The sequence below is a fragment of the Camelus dromedarius genome, chromosome 7 (assembly GCF_036321535.1).
Source record: "Camelus dromedarius isolate mCamDro1 chromosome 7, mCamDro1.pat, whole genome shotgun sequence".
Taxonomy (NCBI): Eukaryota; Metazoa; Chordata; class Mammalia; order Artiodactyla; family Camelidae; genus Camelus; species Camelus dromedarius.
The window spans coordinates 72,613,745-72,640,721 of record NC_087442.1 but is presented as its reverse complement, the minus strand read 5'-3'; positions in this window follow the sequence as shown (position 1 = coordinate 72,640,721).

Genomic DNA, 26,977 nt, shown 5'->3' with positions numbered 1-26,977 from the left:
GTTGTAGACTAGTTTATGCATTGTCATTGGGGAAGCAGGTACACCGCCTCAGCTTCTAGAACTTTTATCTCCCCCATTGCAGCCTGTCTGGCTGCCTTTCCCCTGTTCCCATCTGGCTCTAACCTCCTGTTCTACAGTGAGGAGGTCATGCTGCCTCCCAAGAAGCTCTCTTAGACGTTCCCACTAGCAGGGAAGGGCTTTAAGAAAATGGAAACCATTTTCATGTTAGTCATCTCTCAAAGTTTTGACTCCTCCATACTCTGCCTGATATTTTTTTAATTACTCAGTATCCTCTGGGAATTGTTTTTGTATTTTGCCCACGATACCAACTGGAAAGTTGCTCTGTATGAGCTTACATACCTATACTAGAAGCATAAAATCCACATACAGAGCCATTGGATAGTTAGTCTAGGTTGCTCTTAAGAAGGTTTATCTGTGTCTTTCCCTACTTAGGTGCAGAGCTTTATATAAACCAGAGCTCGAGGCAGATCTGGTAGCAGCATTTTTCAGCTTTCTTTCAGGAGAGATAGTGGGAGAGAGATCCTCGTATCATGCACTGAGCTTAGCTAATTTCTTCTGTCTTCTGTCTCTGATAGAGTACATTTACTCTCTGTTATAGAAGGAATGGACTTCTCCTTCAAGAGATGGCTTCTAACCAAAAGCTCAGAAGACCAGCAATTTAAGCTGATATTTCAGTTTTGTGTTTATTTATGGAGATACCATTTTTGAATCTTGTTGTACATGTTTGGCTTACTTATTTTGTATTTTATCTGACATTGCTATATGCTTGGAGCAAAGGTGGCTTCTTAAAAGCCTGAACATACAAAGGCTACCTGACAAGAAATTTCAAACTATATCTTATCACAGTTTCCCATACCGGGCCTCACATTTTACTTGAAACACAAAACATGTTGATTGAAGTGTCAGTAAAAGACATCTACATGAATTTTACATTAACTAAAAAGAAAGAAGCAGAAAGAAATCATTCTCATTACAAATGGCTGTTGGTTTTTCACTGGATTCACAGAACTGTATGTCTGCATTGAAAATTCCATAAGTGCAGCACAAATGTGATTCAATTTGCATAGCTTTTATTCACAGACAACTTTGTAAAGTGAAATACATCATCATTTCCATGGATTCTGACATTTTGTTCCATGGGTGCCAAGAAAAAAATCTACTTGAACTTGATAGGGCATAGCTGGAAGACCTAGCCTGTTACTTCCAAAGAAAATTAATACCTCTGAATCATCAATCTACTGTGCTTTTTAGTCATTTCTTATATGCATTGATTCTTACTCTTTCCAGATTTATCTGGATATCTGACCTTTCTCTAATATAAAACTGTTTGGATTCAAGTGTTGTGATTGATCCCTCCTTCCCTCTGTCATCTGGCTTCTTCTTGTGGCACCTCCCCATTTTTAGAAGTTGCTGATTCAGAAGGTAAACAAAGTCAGTTGATTCCAAAATTCCTTTCCATGATCCCTTCCCTGTTTCTTCATTCCCTTCTTCCTTTCATCTTCCATTTTACAAAAAATTCTCCAGCACTTTGCTGAAAGGACTGCATTAATTCTGTTGGTCTACAAGTTTGGCAAGTATAAGGATGAGGTTTGAATTTTTCCATAATATATTACCACCACTTGGCAGAGTACCTGATATATAGTAAGCATGCACTAATATTTCTTAAATGAAAGTTTTGAATTTTTTCTAAAAGTCTAATACATACCTCATCCCCTCTAGCATGACCCTCTTTTTTCCTGAATCCAGAGCACATGGACCCTGTCTTTACACTTATCACACTGTAATGTAATTATTTGTTTATGTGTATTCCCTCCTAACAAGCTTCTGCAGTCCCAGCCCCTGGCACAATGTCTGGAAGATAGCAGTTGCTCAATAAATGTTTATTGAACATTTCTGTTGAATTATCTAATGATGTATTAAAATCAGTCAGATCCAAAAATTGAAAGAGAGATGGTGAACATGACATCTGGTGCCAGTTTGGAATTTGGAAGATTATAATTTCTTTGAAGGCAGGAACCATAGCTTTTGAATTTTATTTTTGTAAGAGCTGCTAATCAGAACACAAATTTTTCTGGAATTAAATTGAATAAATTGATAACAGTCAACAATTGAAGTGAAAAAGTATCAGTTGATAAGTGCAAGTAGAACAAATTAACTTTAGGTTTTAAAAAATATCTCAAATCTAGAAATTAGAGTTAATTTGTTGCTTTTAAAAATACCAAGGATCTCTCTCATCGGATGCCATTGCCCTTCTACTTGACCCTAATATTTTGGAATTATTCCCAGATTTTTCTTCATTTTTTATAATAACTTCTGGATTTCTGTTTCATTATCTATTGCTGATTACTTTTTTTCTTTGTAAGTTCATTCAGATCAAATTTCTCCTTCCATGAGCCTTTCCCTGATTGTTCAGTATATATTCTCTATTTCATCTATAAATTTTACTAGCCTTTACTATTTGTGCAGTGAACAGAAGGTTATGTGCTTTGTTACTGAAATGCTTAAGAGTCAAATGTTGGAGTCAGATTTCCTGGGTTAGCATCCCAGCTGCACAACTTACAAGTTCTGCCACTTTGGGCAAGTGTCTTGGCTTTTTCTGGGATTTAATTTTCTCTTCTATAAAATAGAAATAATAAATAGGTCCAGCCTCATCAGTCTGTTATTTTGTTATGAGGAGTAAATGGGTAAATTACTTGGAACAGTGCCTGGCATGTACCAAGTGCTATATAAGTATTAGTTTTTCTCTATTTATTGCATCTAAAAACTGTCATTAAAAAAACCTCTAAGTTTTAATTATATCAGCCCAAAATTAGGATGAAATATCTATTTCATTTAGACTGACATAAGCACATCAGTGACAAACAGTATGAGGTAATGGCTAAGAGCATAGTTTTTAGAGCCAGACTGCCTGGGTCCAAATGCCAGTTCTGTCTCTTATTGGCTATGTCACTTATGACAAGTTACTTAAAAACTCATAACTTTTTAAAACCTCAGTTTTCTCCCCTATAAAATGTACATAATATAACACCTATGTTATAGGGTTATGCTGAGAATAAAAAGAGTTAATGTATATAAATTGGCTAGAAAAGTGACTGACAAATAATTACTACTCAAAAAGGGTTAACTATTTTTACTATAAAACCACCCAGCCTAATATATTATGACATATTTCAATACATTAGTTTTAAAGCAAGTATTGTTTTTCTCCTAGATTGTAAACTTCTAGTGAATCAGGGTACTTTTTTTCTCCTGATATCCTGTTGTAGGTCCAGGCTGTATCCTTTATTCTGTATGTAAACTTGTACAAATGATGCTGAACTTCAGTTTACTCACTGCTTAAATAATAATATTCCTGCATCACTCTATCATTTGTTGGTTATGTTTGGGTGTAAATGTCACAGAATAAAAAATAAATTATCTTTCTATTATCTTGATAGGAAATGATATTCTGCTGAAGTGAAGCTTAAATAAACTTGGGATGTATTTTACCTCCATGGCAACATGATACCAAGAAGGAGACAGTTGTTGGCCTTGGTTCAACATCTCAAAGATTTCAGGGCTAGTCATTTGATGTTCTGAGATTTTCTTCAACATTGAAGTATCACTGCTTTGGTATCTCTACTCCTTATGGCTACATCCCAGTTAGGAAGAGAAAGTAATGAAGGAGGAAATGGAGGGTGCAGTATCAAGAAACAACACTTTCTTGAAATCCCCAAGACTTCTAAATACTTTGGCTAGATTACCACATGGCTTCTGCTAGATGCAAGTTGGTCTAGAAAGATTACATTTTAGCTTTAAAATATAGGAAATAAAAGAAAACAGGGCTAGAATAAGTGTTGATTGAGTCTACTTACAATATAAGTAGACACCTCATAGCTCTTTATATTCAAATGATTTAATGCATGTAAACTTGATTTTTAAATTTTATAAAAAGACATGCGCAAAAATAGAAACAGTTGTTGGATTTCCCAGAACAGCGAATTCTCAGTATGTTAAACATGATTTCTCCTAAGGAAAAAAATAGATAATTTAAAACATTCTGATAACAATTAACAATTTCTACTTACAAAATTAAATTCTTTTATTTCACTCAAAACACCATGTTAAACTCAGTCTTTAGAAAACTAACTTCTTTTCATCATATCCCATTTTTATTTTAATTGTAAATAATTATCTTTAAAATAGGAGAAATACTGACAAATTTGAGTTTGTTCATTTATTCATGTAATATAATAAAACCCCACTATAATGCAGGAAGTGGGATCCAGAAAATTCAACCTTATAAATGCAGGGTAGCATTATTAAAAATTTAATAAAATGACCAAGAGTGTTTATAGTTTAATAAACCTACGAAGAGTTTTGATCCCAATTGTGGTTTGGCATTAACTAGTATCAGATGTGCACACTGGCTTGAATATCAGTAGAATTAATGCCTGTCCTAGTGGCTGTGATGGATTATCTGCAATAGTAGCTGTGATTTTAGTAATTTCGTTGTTATTTGGTGCCCATTTTTTCTGCTGGTCCAAGGAGAACAGGCTGGGACACCTATTGGGAACATCAAGGGAACACCTTTTGTGAGTTAGGGTTGCCTGTAGATTCCCTGTGGTCTTACATCTCAGCCTCTCTTCCGTTTCCATCCCTCCCTCCAAAGGTAAAAACTTAACTTCACCTTGTTTGGGAATGTGGACTGGGTGAAGTTACCTTATTGTGGGGTTTTATCATAAATACTTATTCAGTAGCTATTATGTGGCAGGAACTGCGTTTGGAACCAGGGGATTATTAGCAAATAAACAAATAAATATATAATTACTAATTTGAATAAATTTTGTGACAAAAATTAATGAAGTACCATGATAGAAAAAAAAATACCAACAAATTGGTTGGGAAAAGACTTGAGGAGGAAGTTATATTTAAGATAAGAATTGAAGGATGAGAGGGTATGTCAATCAGATTCCTCGCAGCAAACAGATGGTACAATCTAAGTGATTAATTAATAAGCATCCAGAAGTATAAGAGTAATTTAAGAGGAATGGGCATAGGATAGGAAAGCTTTATAGGAGAGTGTAGCACTTCAGATCTAGTAATACTATATGTTGGGCAGAAAGAGGTCTTGCCACTTCTTGAAGAGGCACGGAAAATGAGCAATTATTCTGGAATCTGGGTAAAGAGAAACACAAAACATTTATATATATATATCTTTCTACCATATATATATATGTATATGGTAGAAAGATACAACCAAATTCTGAGAACGTCATTTACTATATTTTCACATTATCATGTTTTTGTGTGTATATATATATATGGTAGAAAGATACAACCAAATTCTGAGAATGTCATTTACTATGTTTTCACATTATCATGTTTTTGTAAAATTTTAAAAACTAATATATTTTAACTACAGTCAGTCACTTCCCTCTCTGATATCACCTCTGTCATATTGGCTAACAATGGGCATTTTTATGGTCCAGCCAAAGTGAATTTGAAATGGTTGAAATATTTGGTTTCAGTGGGCTATAGGGTTTATAATAACTCTCATAGAAGTTAGGTTATTTCTAGCTATTCAAGTAGTGCCAAGTACTGGAAACACAGGAGTAGTAGAGGAGAAAATAATAAAGTTTAAAATGTACAGAACCAGAAGCTAGTCTGTGGAAACCTCTTTCAATATTCAAACGTCAAAATTTCAAGCAGAAGAATAGATCTCTTTGATACTTTGCCAAAATGAAAATTCCCATGAGGAATATATTGAAAATGCAGAGAATAAAGTTAAAAAGAACTACCATCCACCTTTTCTTTTATGATGAAAATTGTACAAAATATATTTTATCAGTGTTCCTGTATTTGTAGAGCACCAAATTGTAAGTGACAAGTGTCTTTATGTAATTGGGATACAGGTTTTACAAACCCTAACTATCAATTTTTTTTATTAACTACCCTGGTAGACAGAATAATGATTTTTCTCTTCACTTGATGGAAAATGATATTATGAAATCTTTGTCACATGAATAGGTGAACAAGGAATATGCAATGAAACAATATACTAGAAATGTATAGGGAGTGGATCAATCAATGTTCTTTTTTCTCCTAGATTTTGTAATTTTTGTGCTTATTTGTCACATTTTAGTTAATTTTTACATGTGATTTTTTTCTTCTCCCTGTAAAATTTGCTTTCCTATCAAATATTGTGTTCATAATATTGTCTTATTTTCTTAAAGTGGCTCTGTAAAACTTAAAGGCACCCTTGAACCAAGGTTGTTTTCTGAGTAATCACCTTCTCCAGTGAAGAAGGAGACAAGGAGCCTTAAGAGGCTTCTAATGACCTACCTCCTTTGTCCTTAACTAACCCTTCACAAACTGGTGGCATAACTAGAACCATTTTTGAAAAGACATAGCTTACTTTATCATTTGAAAGTGCCAACAATCTGCCATGATCAATTATAATCATTAATTCTCCAGAAGTATGATGCCTATGCGTGAGAGAGAACTTATCACTACTAATGACTGTCTTGAAAACAGAGCTCAGTGACATCTTGAAAGTAAATTAGTAAAGCAGTTTATTCTAAATGTTCCCTAAATATTCTCTTAGGCGATTCTAAATATTCTCTTTGAAAATAAAAATATATGCCAAAGGTAACATGTTCAAGGAAAATTTCATCTAATAAATTATATCTCACTCATAAGCATATTCATTGCATGTTCTCAATATTGATAATCCCTATCAATGGTCCATAATTGTTATTAATCTTATACTATCTCTACTTAATGATTAATATAATTTACTAAATTATTTTTATTATTGGTTAAAACACACCAGCTTATTTTAATTTCCCGTCTATGTTAATCCAAAATATATCCTTTTTCTTCTAAGTCATATCTTTCAGAAAATTTATTTATTTATTTATTTAAATTTTTTTAACATTTTTTATTGATTTATAATCATTTTACAATGTTGTATCAAAGTCCAGTGTAGAGCATGATTTTTCAGTTATACATGAACATATATACATTCATTGTCACATTTTTTTCTCTGTGAGCTACCATAAGATCTTGTATATATTTCCCTGCGCTATACAGTATAATCTTGTTTATCTATTCTACAATTTTGAAATCCTAGTCTATCCCTTCCCACCCTCCACCCCTCTGGCAACCACAAGTCTGCATTCTATGTCTATGAGTCTGTTTCTGTTTTGTATTTATGCTTTGTTTGTGTATTTTTTTTTTAGATTCCACATATGAGCAATCTCATATGGTATTTTTCTTTCTCCTTTTGGCTTACTTCACTTAGAATGACATTCTCCAGGAGCATCCATGTTGCTGCAAATGGTGTTATGTTGTCGGTTTTTATGGCTGAGTAGTATTCTATTGTATAAATATACCACCTTCTTTATCCAGTCATCTGTTGATGGACATTTAGGCTGTTTCCATGTCTTGGCTATTGTAAATAGTGCTGCTATGAACATTGGGGTGCAGGTGTCATTTTGCAGTAGGGTCCCTTCTGGATATATGCCCAGGAGTGGGATTCCTAGGTCATATGTTAAGTCTATTCCTCGTCTTTTGAGGAATCTCCATACTGTTTTCCACAGCGGCTACACCAAATTGAATTCCCACCAACAGTGAAGGAGGGTTCCCTTTTCTCCACAGCCTCTCCAGCATTTGTCATTTGTGGACTTTTGAATGATGGCCATTCTGACTGGTGTGAGGTGATATCTCATTGTAGTTTTGATTGGCATTTCTCTGATAATTAGTGATATTGAGCATTTTTTCATGCGCCTGTTGATCATTTGTATGTCTTCCTTGGAGAATTGCTTATTTAGGTCTTCTGCCCATTTTTGGACTGGGTTGTTTATTTTTTTCTTATTGAGTTGTATGGGCTTCTTATATATTCTCGAGATCAAGCCTTTGTCGGTTTCATTTGTAAAAATTTTTTCTCATTCAGTAGGTTGTCATTTTGCTTTACTTACGGTTTCCTTTGCTGTGCAGAAGCTTGTAAGTTTAATTAGGTCCCATTTGTTTATTCTTGCTTTTATTTCTATTGCTTGAGTAGACTGTCCTAGGAGAACATTTTTGAAATGTATGTCAGATAATGTTTTGCCCATATTTTCTTCTAGGAGGTTTATTGTATCTTGTCTTTGATCCATTTTGAGTTTATTTTTCGGTATGGTGTAAGGGAGTGTTCTAGCTTCATCGATTTACGTGCTGCTGTCCAGTTTTCCCAACACCATTTGCTGAAGAGACTGTCTTTATTCCATTGTATATTCTTGCCTCCTTTGTCAAATATTAGTTGACCAAAAGAAAATATATTTAAAAAACAGTCTTGAGATGATGCTAAGTCTGTCCTTTAGAGTCTAAGGACATTGCAAAGAATGTGTGTCTACATCTGCAGCTCAAACTATGTCATTGACTTTGTCATTTCTATCTGTAGATCTTTTTGTGAATAGATACGTTTCTACAGAGAAGACAAAGTAGTATGTGTCAAACATTAAAGAGAGCATCTCATTCACAAACCTAAATCTTTCATTAACTTCTCAATGTTTCTAGGTTAAAATTTGAACCTCTTAACATGTCTCCAGGCCCAGGCTCATTTCTCAGTGTGTCTGCTATTTCACACTAGGCTCCAGCTGTACTGAACTCTCAGTTCAGTGACAAGGTCCTGGTCTTTTCACTCCGAGGCATTCATATGTGTAGGCAGAACACTCTACCCTCTGCTCATCAGCTGACAAACTCCTCTTCATCCCTTTCAGTTTCAGTCAAAATAACTAATTTTTTGATATAATTTCTTGGTCAATATAGCAGATGCTAGTTGGTTTTACTTTGTGATTTCCCCAGGAAATTTATGAAAATTCTTACTTAACTTTCTGTTTTTCTGCTGAAGTACAAATCTGTTAGAGAATGAATCAAATCCATCACATTTATGTGACTGGCACAGAGCAGGCACATTGATTTAATGCAGCTTTTTAGGGGGCAAGGCTGGAGATTAGTTTCCCATTTCAACTGTTGTGTTAATTGAACAAAGCTGAGTTAGTTGTATCTGATTGCCACATTTACTTCCTGAAAATGTCAGTGAACGAAGATAAGACTTACATCTTTGGTTACCAGCTTTGTGGGTTGGTATAGATAAACCTATATAAGCAAAGACTTAGCACCAAGGGGCATAGTCACAAAACTGAGAATGGTCATTCCAGGGTAGCTAAAGAGTATGTGAGAGGCAGCAGACTGGTGATCAGACTGAAAAGATAGGTTAGGGATACATTAATAGGGGCTTTTAAAGCTGTGAACTTCAGTTGTTTCGAGTTTTATGTTTTAACTATAGCTTTTACTTTAAAATTATGATCACATTATCAAAACTGTTTTTGTAGGCATATAATTCTGATGACAGTATGGGTCTGAATGAAGAAAGAGCCTTGGGAACAACCGTCTTGAAAAAGTGCTAGAGAAAGAGAGGAAAGACAGTGGAAAGAGTGGGAAAGGGAAAAGTGAGGACAGAAGCAGAGTAGAGAGCAGAGGAGCAGAAGAATAGAGTGAGGAGAAGGGAGGAGAAGGAAGTAGTGGATAACAGAGGGAAGAGGGAGAGAAGGAGAGGTAAGAAGAGAGACTGGGCAAATGGGATCATTAGCAATAATTTTTTCCAGAGCAAAAGGACAGAAGACAATGTCAGAAAATGGAATGGGAAATGAGGAATAAAGGTATAGCTTTGCTGCCTCTAGCTTTCCTTCCATTTAATAGGACTATTCAATTCCTGCATATTGCCCATGAAATGTATGCTATATTATTTCAGCTAGAATTCTTTACTTATGAGTTATTATTCAGAAGTTTCAAAGTTAACTTGATTATCATGAGGCTTTTCAGGACAGGTTATTGATCATCTAGTAAAATAAGCATATGCCGGCTTTTAGCTTAATTTTAAGATACTATAAGGATAACAAATTTAAAAAATGAATTCTTCCCTTTTTTAAAACTTGGAGTCATTGTAGATGCATACTGCACTATTTTTGGAAAAACTAACATGTTTCACCTATGCTTGAGAAAATTCTAAATTTTAATCTATGATAAATGTTTTAATTTAAAACTAATGGAATTAGAAATTTGACCTGTCAAATTTGACTTGATTTTAATCTATATTAGCCTTTTCTTTGAACAATATATATTATTTTAAAATAAGTTAATGACATGATATAATTACATTTTTTTTCCATTCTCTTAAAATCCTGGCCTTGAATCTTGTAAAGGGACCTCCATAAATCATACAGGTCCAAAATTCTATTTACTCCAGTAGTTTCTGTCCCACTGGTCAATAAGCACTTTGACATTTTTCTGAAGAACATTTTTATTTCATTGTTCCCTTGACTGAATGAAATCTGTATGGTACAATTGAATTCTCACTCTTCATGCTATCTATTGAAATTGAGGTCTTGGACAGCCCTAGCATTATCTGGATATTAAATTTTAGATACATTTTGTATCAAAATGAAAATTAATACTTTATTTCTTGCTCTGTTCTCTTCTTATATTGACTTTAGTGAAACTAAAAAAAAACCAGAATATGAAACTTTAGAGATCCTAATATAATAGAATTTGTTTAGTAAATTCTTCTCATATTAATTTTGTTTTGACATGTTTTCAAAATGTCTTCTGACCTTTGTCAATTAGAAAGTGTAATTATAAATAGAGGGTGGCAACTTTTCACTATTAATATTAAAATTATTTCAGTCATTTTGCAAAGAATTATTGCATGTATATGCGAACAGCTGGTTAAAAATCAATTATGAAGCATGTTCTTAATATGCTTAATTTTTCATTTTGGTTTTAGAATGTGTTTTGTATTGAGTTTGAAGTTTGAGTGGTGGAAAGAAACTTTCAAAATTCAATTATCACTTATTGGAGAAAATTTATTTATTTGTTAATTAAAGATAAAAAATTAATTGATACTTACTGTGCTTCTAGACCAGAGTTAACTATTGAATGACATAATCAAGCATAAAAATCAGATACTTAAGTGTTAACTTTTTTCTTCCGGGACAGGAAAACTCATGATACATACATTATATCTATGTATTCTAACAAATATGTAACAACTCTATTATGAGCAAAGAACTGTATCCATGAAAAGTTAAATTAAAGTATGGCATAAAATCTGTAAGTGCCAAAAATGATAGTGGAGAATCTAAGTGCATAACAGATAATTGGCACTTTGGAAGAAGACCAGAAGGAATTAAGATCAAAATGATATACTGTATTATTTGAAAAGCTTGATGTAACTTTTAAGTCTGCTAAAACAAAGCATAGAAGATAAGGCTTGCTTTTTTCTTTATCACAAAAGCAATAGAGAAAAATGAAAAGTATATACAAATAAAGTGAAGGAAAAATCATCTGTTATTCATATAGAATTAAACATAGAGATTAGTGAGAGGGAGAAAAAGCGATTAAGAAATGTTACAAAATATTGGATAAAAGATATTACTCATTATTTTAACTTATCTCTGAGTTTTAATTTTTAAATAAAAAGGTGGATAAAGGTGAATCACCCTTTTACCATATTCAGTTCTATGGATGTTCACCCAGAAATACTCCATCCTTTTATTCCTCATGTTTACACAGAAGGGTAATTCTATCCTACTTGTTCTCCTCTTCCCCTCACCAACATAACAAGCTATCAGCATCTTTAGGTCTGCATTGTTCTGATTAATGGTTATATGATATTTTATTGTTTCTTATTTGTTGATATTTAGGGATCTTTTTGTTTTGTTATTTGTTATTATAAAGCCATGTCAAAACTGAACATCCTTGTACTTACTTCTTGGCATGCTTATTTTACTTGTTTTGTTTTGTTAGTAAGATTAATTCTCAGTGAGAACATTCCTGGATCAATGAGAGGGTGATTTTAAAATGCAATAGATACTCAATTACCCATCCAAGGACAGGGTCAGCAAGGATAGAGGGTAAGGTCCGATGCTCCCCCAACCTGATACCAGAACACTCCTCATGTCTCCCTAGAAATTTAGAGGTCAGTCTGGGATGTACATAAATGCTAATGATGACAATACTGAATTGAGATTTTTTTAAGCAAAATGGATAGTCTGGACAGAGAAACTAATTAATAGAATTGACTTTCAAACTGAAAATAATTATGATTAGGAGTTTAGGAGACTTTAAAAATGGCTTGAGACTAAGTTAAATTCAGTGGAGAATGCTGAATTTTTATACACCCAAGTCTTGTGGAATTTTATATAACAAAATACTTATAAACAACATTCCACTTATTTAAATCTGAACCCTTTTGAGTATGAGAAATTTGGGCCTGTCTTTTTGCTGTTTGTCTACCTATGATCCAACTATCTTTTCCCCTACTCTTCCATAAAGAGGTTGGGTTTTTTGTAAGAATCCTTTATTCAAAAATTTAACCTTTTTAAAATTATATGTAATACATTTCCCAAGATTGTTGCTTGTATTTGACTTTCTTTAATTTTTTTATAAATGAATTTTAAATAGTTATATAGTTAAATTTATCAACTTTTCCACTATGATTTTTTAGTCTGTGTCTTTACAAAGTTTTCTCACTCCTATATTACACTTTAAAATATTTAATTTACTATTTTTATAGTTTCCAAAAATGTTAGATCCATTTATACTTAGCTGTGCATAAGTGATGAGATGGGTATACAGATCTATCTATATTTTTTCAGATGGCTAGCTAATTATCTCAATACTGTTTACTGAATGAAACTTTTTTCATAGATTCTAAATATCATATTCAGTATTAACCAAATTCTGTTCTGTTGATTTGACAAAATTTATGCAGGACCAGTTATTTATTTAAGCTTTACAATGCATTTTAAGACTGGCATTGGAAATCATCAACACTCTGTTTTCAGAATTTCATCCTTACTTGATTAATTTTCTATGTTACTTAGAATATTTAGAATAGATTTTGTCAATTTCCCCTCCAATCTTTTGTTTTTCCATTGGAATCACATAAACTGAAGGAGATTCAACATTTTCATAATAACTGGCTTTTACTATTTAAGAAGAATATGTATCTTTCCATTTATCCAAGCCTTTTAAGTGTTTTTCAGTAGAGTTTGTTTTCTTCATCTAATTTGTGCATATTCCTTAAATTTATTCCTATGTATTTTATTTTTGCTGTTGTCATTAATGCAAATATTATTGTCTTCCCCTTATATTTTCTACTGAATGGTATTTGCACAATTTTAAAATGACTTCCTATTATATTCTCATTACACCTATTTCTTAACTTAATTTCACTACATAGTATTTTAGGACCATTTTAATAAATATCTAAAGTTATTATCATCAGCTTTTTTTTTTAATTCAGTGAATATAATGCTTGTGCTCTTAACAGGATTTAATGATTCCCCAAGTGCCTAAGTCTCTGCCTTGCTTCATGATTAATATTTTGAGATTTGAAACTTTCAGCATAGTCCAAAAGAATCCTATAGACAACTCTTCACTAACCTTGAATCCTTCTTTTGAACTTGGACATGGTCTAGTATGTTGTGTTTTGGATCTCACAGAGCCTCTTCCTTTGTCTATTTATATGTATCTGTTCCTTACTGTGTGAGCTCTGCTATGATGATATTAGCTGACTCCTGCCTTCCCCATATCATGATATCTGATTCTTTGCAATATATGTCTGCTGATTCGGCCTCCATGCACATTTGGATTTTATAAGAAATGATAGTTATGGTTATGTTAATCAAAATTTATGTATTTGAAAGAAATATCTTTTTATATTAGTTGTAGCTTTTGAAAAGTAGATGAAGGTGTTACAAACCTAGCAATTGGTTTCAATAATGTAAATATAATTATGTAAAGTGATCTAACACTGAGACATTACATATTTTCCATTTAACAATATTTGTTGTTTGATTGCAGAACTGGTTTGACCCATCTACTCTAAAATAAAAAATGTATCTGTTAAGTAATAATACAAAATACTTTCAAGTTTTAGGCATTATTCTATTAGAAGGAAAATATACCTTTGTCATAAGTCATATTTTTAGTAGACTAATGTTTAACAAATGTAAATAGTAGAAATATACAATAAACTTGATGTCCAATATTTTTATTGTTTTTAAAAAATCTCTTCAGTAAGAAAATCTAGTGGAGAAATAGTAGTTTTAAAAGTAATTTTTCAAGGTGAATTATTTTCTTATCATTTATATTATAGGAATTATGTTTTTAAAGTGATGGAAAAGATGTTTTCACCTAAAGTTGTTTTTATGCAATTTTTATACAATTAACAGACTAATAACAAGTTTCCTAAGTAGTTATCCATGTGTTGCTGCAGAGAAAAAGCATCCACCAAAATAATGAACTTTTTACTTTGAGACATTAGACAACCTAGAATTTGTATATTTTATGAATGAATAAACAGTTGCCTGATAACTTAGTCTATTCATGAGTTCACTCATGTATTCAGAAAAGGTTAGATACAATTACTGTAGACTGAAAAAAGCAAATGACTTTTTCATAACAAACAATTACGAGAGTAAATTTATATGCCCATGCTTTTATCTACCAAATAAAGAGTAATATATGTACATATATTATTCTTTATCACTGAATTTAAATTTAAAAAGTAAATCAAATTGTTTTCTATTACATTCTATAATCAATACATGTCCAACAACTTAAAGTTTTAGAGTTTGATGGGAGAGCATTTTAAAATTGAAAATAGATTTACCTACTGCCTTTATTACTTAAGAGATTACTTTTTAAATTACAAATCTAACACTATTTGGGAAGTTGATTTTTAATTATAAGTAGAAATGTTATATACAGAATCCAAAAGAATTAAACTTGTTTACATTATTAAAAATAAAATTAGTTATGAATTCAAGATTATTTATAAATTGCAAATATGTTATGCATCTTTTTGTATTTCCAAGGCTGAAAGAGATTATGCCAAAACCAGACGTTGAGTGAAAGCTTTCACAGTGACTGAGTATTGGCAAGTCTCCCACATCAAATTATGGTCTAGAAGCTAATTAAGTGTCATAGCCAGAATTAGAGGCAATTCCAGGGCCCTGAATACATGACTGAAGGAGCAGTCAAAGCTAGCAGGCCTAACAAAAAGACAACTCAAGACTGGAGGTGGTGGCATACCCATTTGAAATCTTGGGAATCCACTCCCATAAGCTCATTAAAATTTCGTAATAAGATGTAGTATAAGAAAATCAGCATGACATAGTAAGTCCTCATCAAAAATACAAATATTTTCAACTCAAATTAAGTACTTTAAATCATGTTAAAGGATTTATTTGACACATAAAGTGAAGCTAATGAGAAATTTAGTAAGCAAACTTGGTGAGTTGGGTCAGAAGTTTGTTATATCTGATCCCCTGTTTTTTCAGATCAAAAATGGTAAAGGATAAAAAGTTACAATGAACAATAGCTTTGAAATAGTGCATATGGAATAAAATATCTTTTCAATAAATCATAAGGTTAAAAGAATTCAAAATTCTCACCATAAGCATCCAGGATCAATTCTTTGTCATGGAATTTGTTTGAAATACTATTTTCAATTGACCTCTTGGAGTTATCCAAGCACACTGTGTGTCAAATCTCAATGCCACCAGACAAAAATAACAAATGCTATTGAGGAGAACCAATTAAATCTTCTCAAAGCAAGACTAAATCATACAGCAATGAAAGCTAACTTAACCAGCTTAACCTGAATTTCAATGAAAATCAGCACATATTCTCTGATTACTTTGTTCTCAAATATGCAGTGAGAAAATTAAATAAAAACAGGCCAATAGAACACAGGCATGAAGATAAACTAGTGGTGAAAGAAAAAGTTAAACTGAATGAGAAAGACTCCATGAGTTGCATAATTAAGGTAATACCCTAATGAATGCCATTACTTTTTCCATAACTTTCACCCAAGCATTCATAAATCCCACAGCAGGATGGCTTGCTACAGTTATCAAATGAAATAAAAATATCCAGAGGCAGAGAGCAGAGGGCATGCCACAGCTTCAACCAACAAGAAAGAGATGATTACAATTGATATTAGCAAATTCAGATAGGATATTCCAAGAAATTATTCAGAGCAGTAAAATGTTATTGAGTTTTCATCTTTCTGTTTTAATAAATACTTGGAATTAATATTCCTATTGAATGCTAGTTTCAGAGGAAAATTGTTCTAATGTCTTTAGCACAAAATCATACAGAAAAAAATTTGCAACTGATATGCTTCTAAGGAATCACATTCAACTGGCAATACAAAACAAAGAATATGGGTATTTCAAGTTAACATTAAAAATAAAATCTGTGACCAAGTGATTGAATCCTGCAGAAATAAAGAGTAAAAAGAGTTACCTATAATCATTTCAAGACTGTTATTAAAAGAAGAAATAATATTTCCCAAGTTATTATAAGAACTGATCTATTATGCTTATCTATGATTTTTGGTAAAAAAAATTTAAATCAGCAATAAAACTACTCAATTAATGCTAATATTAAATTAATATGGCAAGATGATGAACAAAATCTAAAATTTCCCAAAGGCACTATATAACTGCACTTACAAAAAACAAGCAATATAAAACAACTGGCAATATTTTAAGGGTTGGGAAAAAATAGCAAGGTAATTTAAAAGGTACTTTTATTTATTTTCATTTTGTTTACATAAACCAAGGAAAGATACCTATTTGATATTCATGCAAGCATTAAAGATATTCATTTAGAGCAAGAAGATACTATACAGGGAACAGGTTTGTTGTATGGGGTGAATTCAAACTACATGTTATGTCTAAAGAAATATGCATATGCGTGTGTCAGGTTTTTGTCTTTTCTGATATTCAAACTTATTTATATCTGAAAAGTGAATTTTTTGATGTATTAAGAATTAAGATAGAAAAAATTATTTTTGTATGTGCTTTTATAAAACTGCTATAAAGACAATACATGCGGGTCAGAATTACAAAAGAGTCTGTCTGTTGACATTGAAAACTGTTGATTATAATAGTATTACATGCTTACTGTGAAAACATTAAGAAATAGACTATCACACATACAATCCCACTATTTGAAGGAGTAGGAGTACATGTCATCTTCATTTTATACTTTATTTTATAATGGAAGTCTGAATAATGATTGCCCAAGGATGACCACATCCTAATCCCCAAATCTGTGAAAGTTACCTTACATGGTAAAAAGGATCTTGCAGATGTGATTAAAAGTTAAAGATCTTGTGAGACATTTTACTATCCTGGTTTACCCAGGTGGACCCAAGGTAATTAACAAGAGTCCTTCCTAGAGGGAGGCAGGAGGATCAGAGTGAAGAGTAGCGATGTAACAATAGAAACAAGTAGGAGGTTGAAATAATTCAAGGAAGAGGCCATTAGCAAAGGAATGCAGATGATCTTTATAAAGTGAACAAAAACAAGGAGCAAATGCTCCCCTGAGTTCTCCAGAAGGAATGCAGCCCTACAGAATCCTTGATTTTAGACTTCCGACTTCAGAATTGTAAGAAACACTAATTGAACATAGCAATGAATATTGTATAATTTCTTAGATGCATTAGGATTTGTAAAACAATTTAAAATTTTTGTGCATTTAAAAGTTTTACTCTGAAAAATTTTGTGACGAACAACGTTGATCATTTACTGAGGATACACCTCTTGAAGAGGAATATCTAGATCAAAAGGCATGAACCTTTCCCAAGCAAAATGTACTTTGATAAATTGCTTTTAAGGAAGGTTAGGCCTCTCTCCTCAGCTCATTTTATTATATCATCAACAGCACTGAGTATTATGTCTGATTTTATCTGATAACTTCTGAAGTGAAAAAAGAAAAAAACCTATTGTTTAATATTACATTTCTATTTATTGGTTAAGATTTTTTTACATTCCCACCAACAAAGCACAAGAATTCCAATTTCCACATTTCCAATTTTGATGTATTCCTGGCAACACTTATTATTTTATACTTTTTGATAGTAGCCATACTAACATGTGTGAGGTGATATCTCACTGTGGTTTTGATTTGCATTTCCCTAATTAGTGTGTACAGCATCTTTTAATATGCTTATTGGCTATTTATATGTCTGCTTTGGAGACATGTTTACTCAAGTCTTTTGCCCATTTAGAATCAGGTTATTTGAGCTTCTGTTGTTGAGTTGTAGAAGTTATTTATATATTCTAGATATTAACTCTTTTTTCATATATGTGGCAAATATTTTCTCTTATTCCATGGGTTGCCTTTTTACTCTGTTGATTTTTACTTCTGCTTTGCAGATTTTTGGTTTGATCTAGTCTCATTTGTCTAATTTGCTTTTGTTATCTGAGATTTTGGTGTCATATCCAAGAAATTACAGCCAAATTTAATGTCTTGAAGCTTTTCCCTTATGCTTTCTTCTAGTAGTTCTATAGTTTCAGATCTTATGTTGAAGGTTGTAATTCACTTTGAGTTAACTTTTGGATATGGTATTAGGCAAGGGTCCAACTTTATTTTTTGGGGTCTCTTGTTTTTTCAACACTATTTACTGAATAGACTATAGTGTCTTCATTGTGTAGCCTTGACATCTTTGTCAAAGACAATTTTACCATATACATGAGGATTTATTCCTAGCCTCTATATTGTTTCATTGGTATATCATGTCTTTATGCCAGAATGATGTTATTTTGATTACTGTAGTTTTATAATATGTTTTGAAATCAAGAAGTGTGAGGTCTTTATACTGCATAGCACAGGGAACTATATTCAATAGCTTGTAATAACCTATAATGAAAAGAATATGAAAAATAATATATTTATATACAGATATATGTGTAACTGAATCACTGTGTTGTACAACTATACACTAGAAACTAATACAACATTGTAAATTAACTACACATTAATTTAAAAAAGTATGAGGTCTCTGGCTTCTTTATTCCTCAAGATTGTTTTAGCTATTCAAGTTTCTTTGGAATTCAATAAGACTTTTAGGATGGCTTTTTCTATTTCTGCAGGAAAAATGCCATTGCAATTTTGATATGGATTGCATTGAATCTGTAGATCACTATGGTTAGTATGGAAATATTAACAATATTAAGTATTACAATGCTTGAACATAGGATGTCTTTCCATTTATTTTTGTTTTCTTAAATTTATTTCAACAATGTTTTGTAGTTTTTAGTGTACATGTCTTTTGCCTTTTTAGTTAAGTTTTCTGTTAAGTATTTTGTTCTTTTTTGATAAGATAGTAAGTGGGATTATTTTATTAATTTCCTTTTCTGATTATTCATTATTAGTTTATAGAAACACAACTGATTTTCATGCATTGATTTTGTATCCTGCAACTTCGCTGAATTTATTAGTTCTAACATATTATTTGGTAGAATCCATAAGGTTTTCTGCATACAAGATCATATTAACTGTGACCAGTAATAATTTTACTTCTTCTTTTCCTATTTGGATGACTTTTATTTCTTTTTTAATGTGATTAGGACTTTCAGTACTGTGCTGAATAGAAGTAGGGAGAGTGAGCATCCTTGCCTTGTTCCTGATTTTAGACAAAAAGCTTTCATATTTTACTGTTGAGTATGTTAGCTGTAAGCTTTTACATATAACTTTTATTATGTTGAAGTGATTTCCTTCTATTCCTGGTTTTTAAGTTTTTTTATGAAAGGTTGTTGAATTTTGTCAAGTGCTTTTTCTGCATCAATTGAAATGATAACATGATTATTATCCTTTATTCTGTTAATGTGGCATATTACATGGATTTATTTTCATATCTTGAGTCATCCTTATATTCCAGGAAAAAAATCCCACTTCATCATGATGTTCAGTCCTTTTAAAGTGTTTCTAAATTTGGTTTGCTAGTATTTTGTTGAGGATTTTTATGTCAATATTCATCTGGAATATTGGGCTGTAGTTTTTTTCCTTTGTAATATTTTTGTTTGATTTTGGTATCAAGGTAATGCTGGCCTTATATGAGTTTGGAAGTGTTCCTTCAACTTCAATTATTTGAAAAAGTTTAAGAAAAATTTGTGTTAATTCTTCAAATATTTAATAAAATTCACCAGTAAAACTCTCTTGTCCTAAGCTTTTCTTTGTTGGCAGATTTTTGATTACTGATTGAATTTCCTTACTATTTATTGGCCCGCTCAGATTTTTAAATTTCTTCATGATTTAGTTTTGGTAGGTTGTACATTTCTAGAAATTTGTCTATTTCTTCTAGGTTATCCAATTGTTGGTGTATACTTATTCATAGTAGTCTCTTATAGTCCTTTTTATTTCTGTGACATCAGTTGTAGTGTCTCCTCTTTCATTTTTGACTTTTGTTATTTCACTCTTTTTGGGACTGAATGTTTGTGTCCCTCCAAAATTTATTTGTTAAAATCTTAACTTTCAATATCATGATATTAGGAAGTGGGGCCTTTGAGCCCTCATGAATGGAATTCATGCCCTTATGAGAAAAGATACGAGAGAGCTTGCTTCCTCTCCTGACTTTCCACCATGTCAGGATACAACCAGAATATGGTTATCTGCAAACCTGGAAGTGAGCTCTCATCAGACACTGGATCTTTTGGCACCTTTATTTTGGTGCCTTTTGGTGAATCCCCAGCCTTCAGGACTGTGAGAAATAAATGTTTATTAAGCCACTCTCTCTGTAGTAATTTTCTATAGCAGCCTGAATTAAGACATGGTCTTTTCTCTTTTTTTCTTATTTAGTCCAGCTAAGGGTTTGTCAATCTTGTTGACCTTAAAAAAAAAAAAAATCAGCTCTTTGTTTTGTTGATTTTCTTCTATTGGCTTTCTATCTCTATTTTGTTTATTTCTGCTCTAGTCTTTATTTTTTCATCCCTTCTCCTAACTTTGGGTTTAGTTCTTATTTTTCTGTGTTTTTGAGGTGTCAAGTTAGGTTGATGATTTAAGATCTTTCTTATTTTTAATGTAGATATAAACTTTACAGATATAAACTTCTCTCTTAGTAATGCTTTTGCTTCATTTCATAATTTTTAGCATGTTGTGTTTTCATTTTCATTTGTCACAAGATATTTTCTAATCTTCCATGTGATTGCTACTTTGATCCATTGGTTATTCAAGAATGCATTGTTTAATTTCCACATGTTTGTAAATTTTGTTTTCCTTTTGCTACTGATTTCTAGTTTCATTCTACTGTGCTCAGAAAAGATACTTGGTATGATTTCAATCTTTTTAAATTTGTTGACTTCTTTTTGATGTAAAATGTAATCCTGTTTTTGAGAATGTTTCATATGTACTTGAGAAGAATGTATATCCTCCCTATTTTGGATGAAAAGTTTTGTATACGTCTGTTAGGTCTACTAAGTCTATAGTGTTGTTGAAGTCCTGTTTCCTTGTTGGTCTTTTGCCCAGTTGATGTATCCAGTATTGAAAGTGGGGTGTTGAAATTTCCTACTATTATTGTGATGCTATTTCTCCCTTCAATTCTGTTAACATGTGCTCTGATGTTGGGTTATATATATTTATAATCATTAAATCTTCCTGGTGAATTGACCCTTTTGTCATTATATAATATCCTTCTTTTTCTCTTGTGACAGTTTTTTACTTAAAGTCTATTTTACCCTATATAAGAATTATTCCTGCTTATTTTTGTCTGTGTTGCATATCTATTCCATTCTTTCACTTTGAGCCTATGTATTTCCTTATATCTAAAGTGAGTCTCTTGTAGGTAGTATATAGCTGGATCTTTTTTTTAGCCACTCAACCACTCTATATCTTTTGATTATGGAATTTAATCTATTTACATTTAAAGTAATTACTAATAGGGACAGACTTACTATTGCCATTTTGTTAATTCTTTTCTGTATGTGATATAGTTTTTTATATAATATATTATAGTTATACTTTATAGTTATTTTTTTCTCTTTCCCTATCTTGCTGTCTTTCTTTGTGTTTTGTTGATTTCTTTTTTATAGTGACATGCTTTGATTGGCTTCTCATTTTCTTTTGTACATCTTTTTATAGCTACATAAATTTGTGATTACCATGGGGATTATATAAAGCATCTTATACTTATAACAATCTATTTTAAACTGGTAATAGCTTAACTTCATTTGCATACAAAACTCTAGTCCTTTACATCCCCCTCAATTTATATTATCATGTCACTAATTATATTTTTTAATATTTTTGTATCCACTGACATAGTTTTATAGCTATTTATTTCCATGCTCTTATCTTAATTTTATAGCTGAATTAAAGTTTATTTACTCACTGCCATTACAGCATTACAGGAATCTGTATTTGCCTATATGTTTACCTTTGCCAGAGAGCTTTATATTTTTACATGTTTTTGTGTTACTGCTTAATGTTCTTTTGTTTCAATTTGAAGGACTCCCTTTTGCAATTCTTTTAAGGCAGTTCCATTGATGAGGAACTCTGTCAGCTTTTGTCTATCTGGGAAGATTTTAATTTCTTGTCATTACTGAAGAACATTTTTGTCAGATATAATACTCTTGGTTGGCTGTTGTTTTCTTTCATCACTTTGGATATATCTTTCTTGATATTCAATTTTTTTTCACATATTGTTTTCCTGACATCATTTGGTTGTCTATCTACGTTCTCTTATAGTGCACTGAGCTTACTATTTTGAATTTTTTGTTAGTTAATACATAGACCTCCATTTCTTTTGTGTCAGTTTGTGGAGATTTATTTTGTTCCTTTGGTTAGTCCATGTTTTCCTTTTTCTTCATATGCCTTGTTATTTTGTTGTTGTTGTTGTTGTGATATATGCATTTGAAAAAAGCAGTCACCTCTCCCAGTCTTTACAGACTGGCATTGCACCAGAAAAGACCATTACCAATCAGCCTGGCTAGAGCTTCCAGGGGACCTCAAACCTTTTATGGGGATGTATTTTTTCTGGGTTTGGATGTGTAATTTCTCAACTAGATAGGTTTGCTGGTTTCTTTTTCAGGATCTGTAGCCTTGCTCCCTCTGGTGCCTTTTTATGTTACTGCAGGTTCTAAGGCTGCCACAAACTACTGAGTACTTTTGTTCTCTGCATACTCCAGGAATACAAAGTGTGCTAATTCCATGAGCACTTTGAGTCAGCTGAGGTAGAAATCAATCCCTCAGGGAGTCCCCTGAAAGCTGAAACATTTGTTGCATATTTCACTCTTTCCCCTTCTCTCCCAAGTGAGAAGCCATGAGCTGGACATTTTCTTCCAATCTCTGTGAGCTGTGCCAGTTTCTGTCTGAAGTATTTTAAATTATATAGGTGCTGTCACAAGCTGCTCAACTTTCTTTTGTTCTCTGTTATCCCCAGGCCAGTTCTATCAGCACTCTGTGTCAGGCAAGACAGAAACCTGTCACTTGGACAGTCCCCTAAAAAGAGAGAACTTTGGATGTATGTTCCCTTCTTCTCTTTCTTCCTAAGGATGAAATAATGATTTGGGTTTTTCCTCCCCAAAACAAATTGTGCCAGCTTGGGGGAAAGGCAGATGCAGTAGAAATTAAATGGCTTTTCTTATCCTTTTCAATACTGTTTAAAGCTGTTTTTGGCTTTTAGTTTGCTTGGATACTGAGACTTTCTAACTGGTTTCTTGAGTTCTTATAAAGACTTTTGGATCATATATTGTTAAGTCAGTGTCTCTGTGGAAAAACAAGGAAGGTTAGGGCTTCCTCTTCTGCCATCTTGCTGATGTTATGCTAATGATTTTAGTTTTAATTCAAGTTGCTATCAATTTTATATTAGTGGAAATAGCTCTTAGAGTCTAAGCATAGGCTGGTGACAAAAATCCAGTGTTTTGTGTTTATGATATTTTCCTGTGTTGTAATATGTATTTTTATGGAAATTTTGGACAGGTTTCAGCAAGTACTACTAGGTAAGTGTCATGTCAGCCTATAGGTCAAGAGCTGAAAAAATACATTACTTTAAACACTGTATTAGAAAATTTTTCATCTATCTCCTGTTCATACCCATCTTAAGGAGAATTTTAAGAAAATTTGTTCTGCTCATAGCCCAGATTGAGCATACAATTTTGTACCATGAGTCCAGTTGACAGCTGATTCATTGCTAGCCAATCTATTTTTTGGCTAGCAATCAGATTCTTTTTCAAATTCTGAGTTAAGTAAAGGAGACTGTAGTAATTCAGATGGCACTGGGACATGCAGTATAGCTGTAAGGTCATGTAGGGCTTGGGACTACAACTATTTTTTAATAATTTGATGGTATGCATGCTGATGAATAAACAGAAAAGTCATCTGTAATGAAATACAGAATGATAAAGAAAACACAAAAAAGAACAAATGCATTTATTAATCTGATTTTACTATATATAAAGAACTTCAAAATCTCAGGGGCTTAAATTAACCATATTTTTCTTGCATGCCAGTTTGCATGTGGCCAGTGGTTAGCTGAGAAAAGCCAGGCAGGGCCAGTCTAGGGTGGGTTCCAGGCTTCTGGTCTGATGCCATATGTCTCCACGTGTTTTTGTTCTGGGGTCCAAGTTAATGGGGCAGTGGCTTCCTGAAATGTGCTCTCCTTGCGACAGGTTACAGCAGCACAAGAGGCCTAGCCAAATAATACCATGAAATTATCCAAACCATGCAAACCATGTCTGTTTGCTAACATTTCATTGGCTAAAGCAAGCCATATGGTGAACCCCAAGATTAATGGAGAGACAAAATCTACTCTGCCCACACTAATGCAAAGGAGTACGAAGGCATGTGACAAAACCTTTTGTGTAATGCAGAAAGGATTAAGCGTTAAGAGAAAAATTTCAGTGTACTATTAAAAGAAAGACGGACAGAGAAACATATAAAGAAAGAAGAGAGAACAAATACATCTGATTAATTTTTAATTCATTTAATCCCTGCATATACCTCTATATATGCTGAATCCCCCCTGGGGCTTTTTACTAACCTATATGAATTTAAGCAGATTTCTATTCTTTGAAACAAAGTATTCTGAACCAGGGAGACATTTAATATTAGCTAATTTTAAATGGAATATATGTTTCCATTGTGTAAATTATCTTAAATCTTTCCTAAATTTAACTAAGTATTAAAAAAGTACAAAACATAGCATGAAATGATCACATAGTCTTCTACATTGTCTTAAATTTTATTTTTGATGTATTTCCATGGTGACTGTTTATGACTCTTCAGTTATTATAAGATATTTTGTTCCATTAGCTCCTTAAAAATGCCCCTCCTACCAACTTCTTCTCCCCAGTACTCTTTGTCATGCATGGAAAAATGAAAAAGGAGCACCCTACTTTTATAAATGTTTTTAATGAAATTACGAAGAATCTCCACCAAATCTTATTATGTTTAGCAAGTCCGTGGTAAAGACAAATCATCAATATCTTCATTCCGCTCACTTACCTGTCTTACAAGGAAAGAGCTAGGTTTGAGATTTTTCTTCAGTATTTTTCCTATAATAGGCACAAAAACAGAAACTAACTTTAAAAAGTTTTGCAGTTTCTTATGACTTCTGTGAAACTATAAAGGCAAAACTGAGAAGTTTTGACCTGAGAATACAATGACTTAAGACTGAAAATTTAAAAATCAATCGGCTTTATGAGGCAACTTCTCTGAATTCCAAAATGTGGCAATTTCTAAAATGAATAAGCTTAATATTTTAGTGTTCAATTTTTATTGGTTTTTCTAAACTCCCAAAGCAAAAGCTAAAAGGAGAACATAAGAAACAAAAAGGTGTACTGCACAAAATATTAATACAGTAATTTCTTGCATTTTTATTGTTCTTTCAGTGCTCCAAGTACTTTTTAGGCAATATTTAAACTTTATATCACTTTGAGAAGTGCTATTGGGCTAATCATTAAAGTCATTTTTTAGTTATGGACAGAGTACAAAATCCTGACTAAAATTCACTAATGGTTTTATAGAATTAATCCCACTAAACATTGTGTATTGTCATAGACTATATTGCTTAAATATTCTCTACTAGTGGAAGCATAAAATAATAAAAAAAAAAAAAGTAAAATAAAGCAAAATAGAGTATTTCTGCATTTTTTGCAAGATCTTCCATAAACACTTAGTTGCACGAACATATTTAACAATTCAGTAACTGAAATGACAACCTTCTTCATGATTTACCTTGTGTAACTGCTATCCGTTTTTCTTTAAGCAAGCAGTTCATCTTTCAGGGTTCGGGAGACTCCTGATAATAAAACAAAGGATATTCTGAGGAGAATAAAACTTTTGCACTTACATACAACCTACAATATAAAATTTGGGGAGTAAAGAACCTTTGTGACCTATTCTAGTACTCTACAGGTCCTTAAACTCAATGTCAGTACCTTAGTATGTTTAATTAGTCTAATTTCTTTTTCATCTTCACATTCTTTTTCATGGTTAAAAGAAAAAGAAAAAAGGAAAAGAGTGTTTTCCAGGACCTGAACAAGAGATGCTATACTTCCAGAGTCTGAATGGTATTTAATGTATCAAATAAGTTTTTTTTAATCTCACACTGGGTATATAAATTGAATCAGAAAATAATAGTTCTTGAGTAAGAAAATCCCCAATATTTTCTATTTTACTGTGAAGTAACAACTATCATTAGGTTATTAGAAGTTTACACATAACTACTGGGAAAGTTAGGACAAATATTCAAATCTCCTACTTTTTTAATAGAAGTCTTTAACTTGTTTTGATGGTAGAAATTACTTTAGCTAAATTTAGTATGCATATTACTATATTAATTTACAAAAGACTTTCATAGTCTGTGTCTTTTTCTAAATCCTCACAATAAAGTGTTAGGTATATAAGGTACATATCAATGATTAACCCCATTTTGTAGATGAGGAAGGTAAGACCCAAGAGGTTAAATAACTTGTCAAAAGTGATTCAAATATTAATCTTTAAAGCATGAATTCAGATTCTGCTATCAAATCATGCTACAATAGGACAAATTTAAATGAATAAATGAATGGCTAATGCAACAGTTCCTCGAACTTACTGCACATGTTGCTCTATTTCTTGAGAGGTTTTGTAGAAA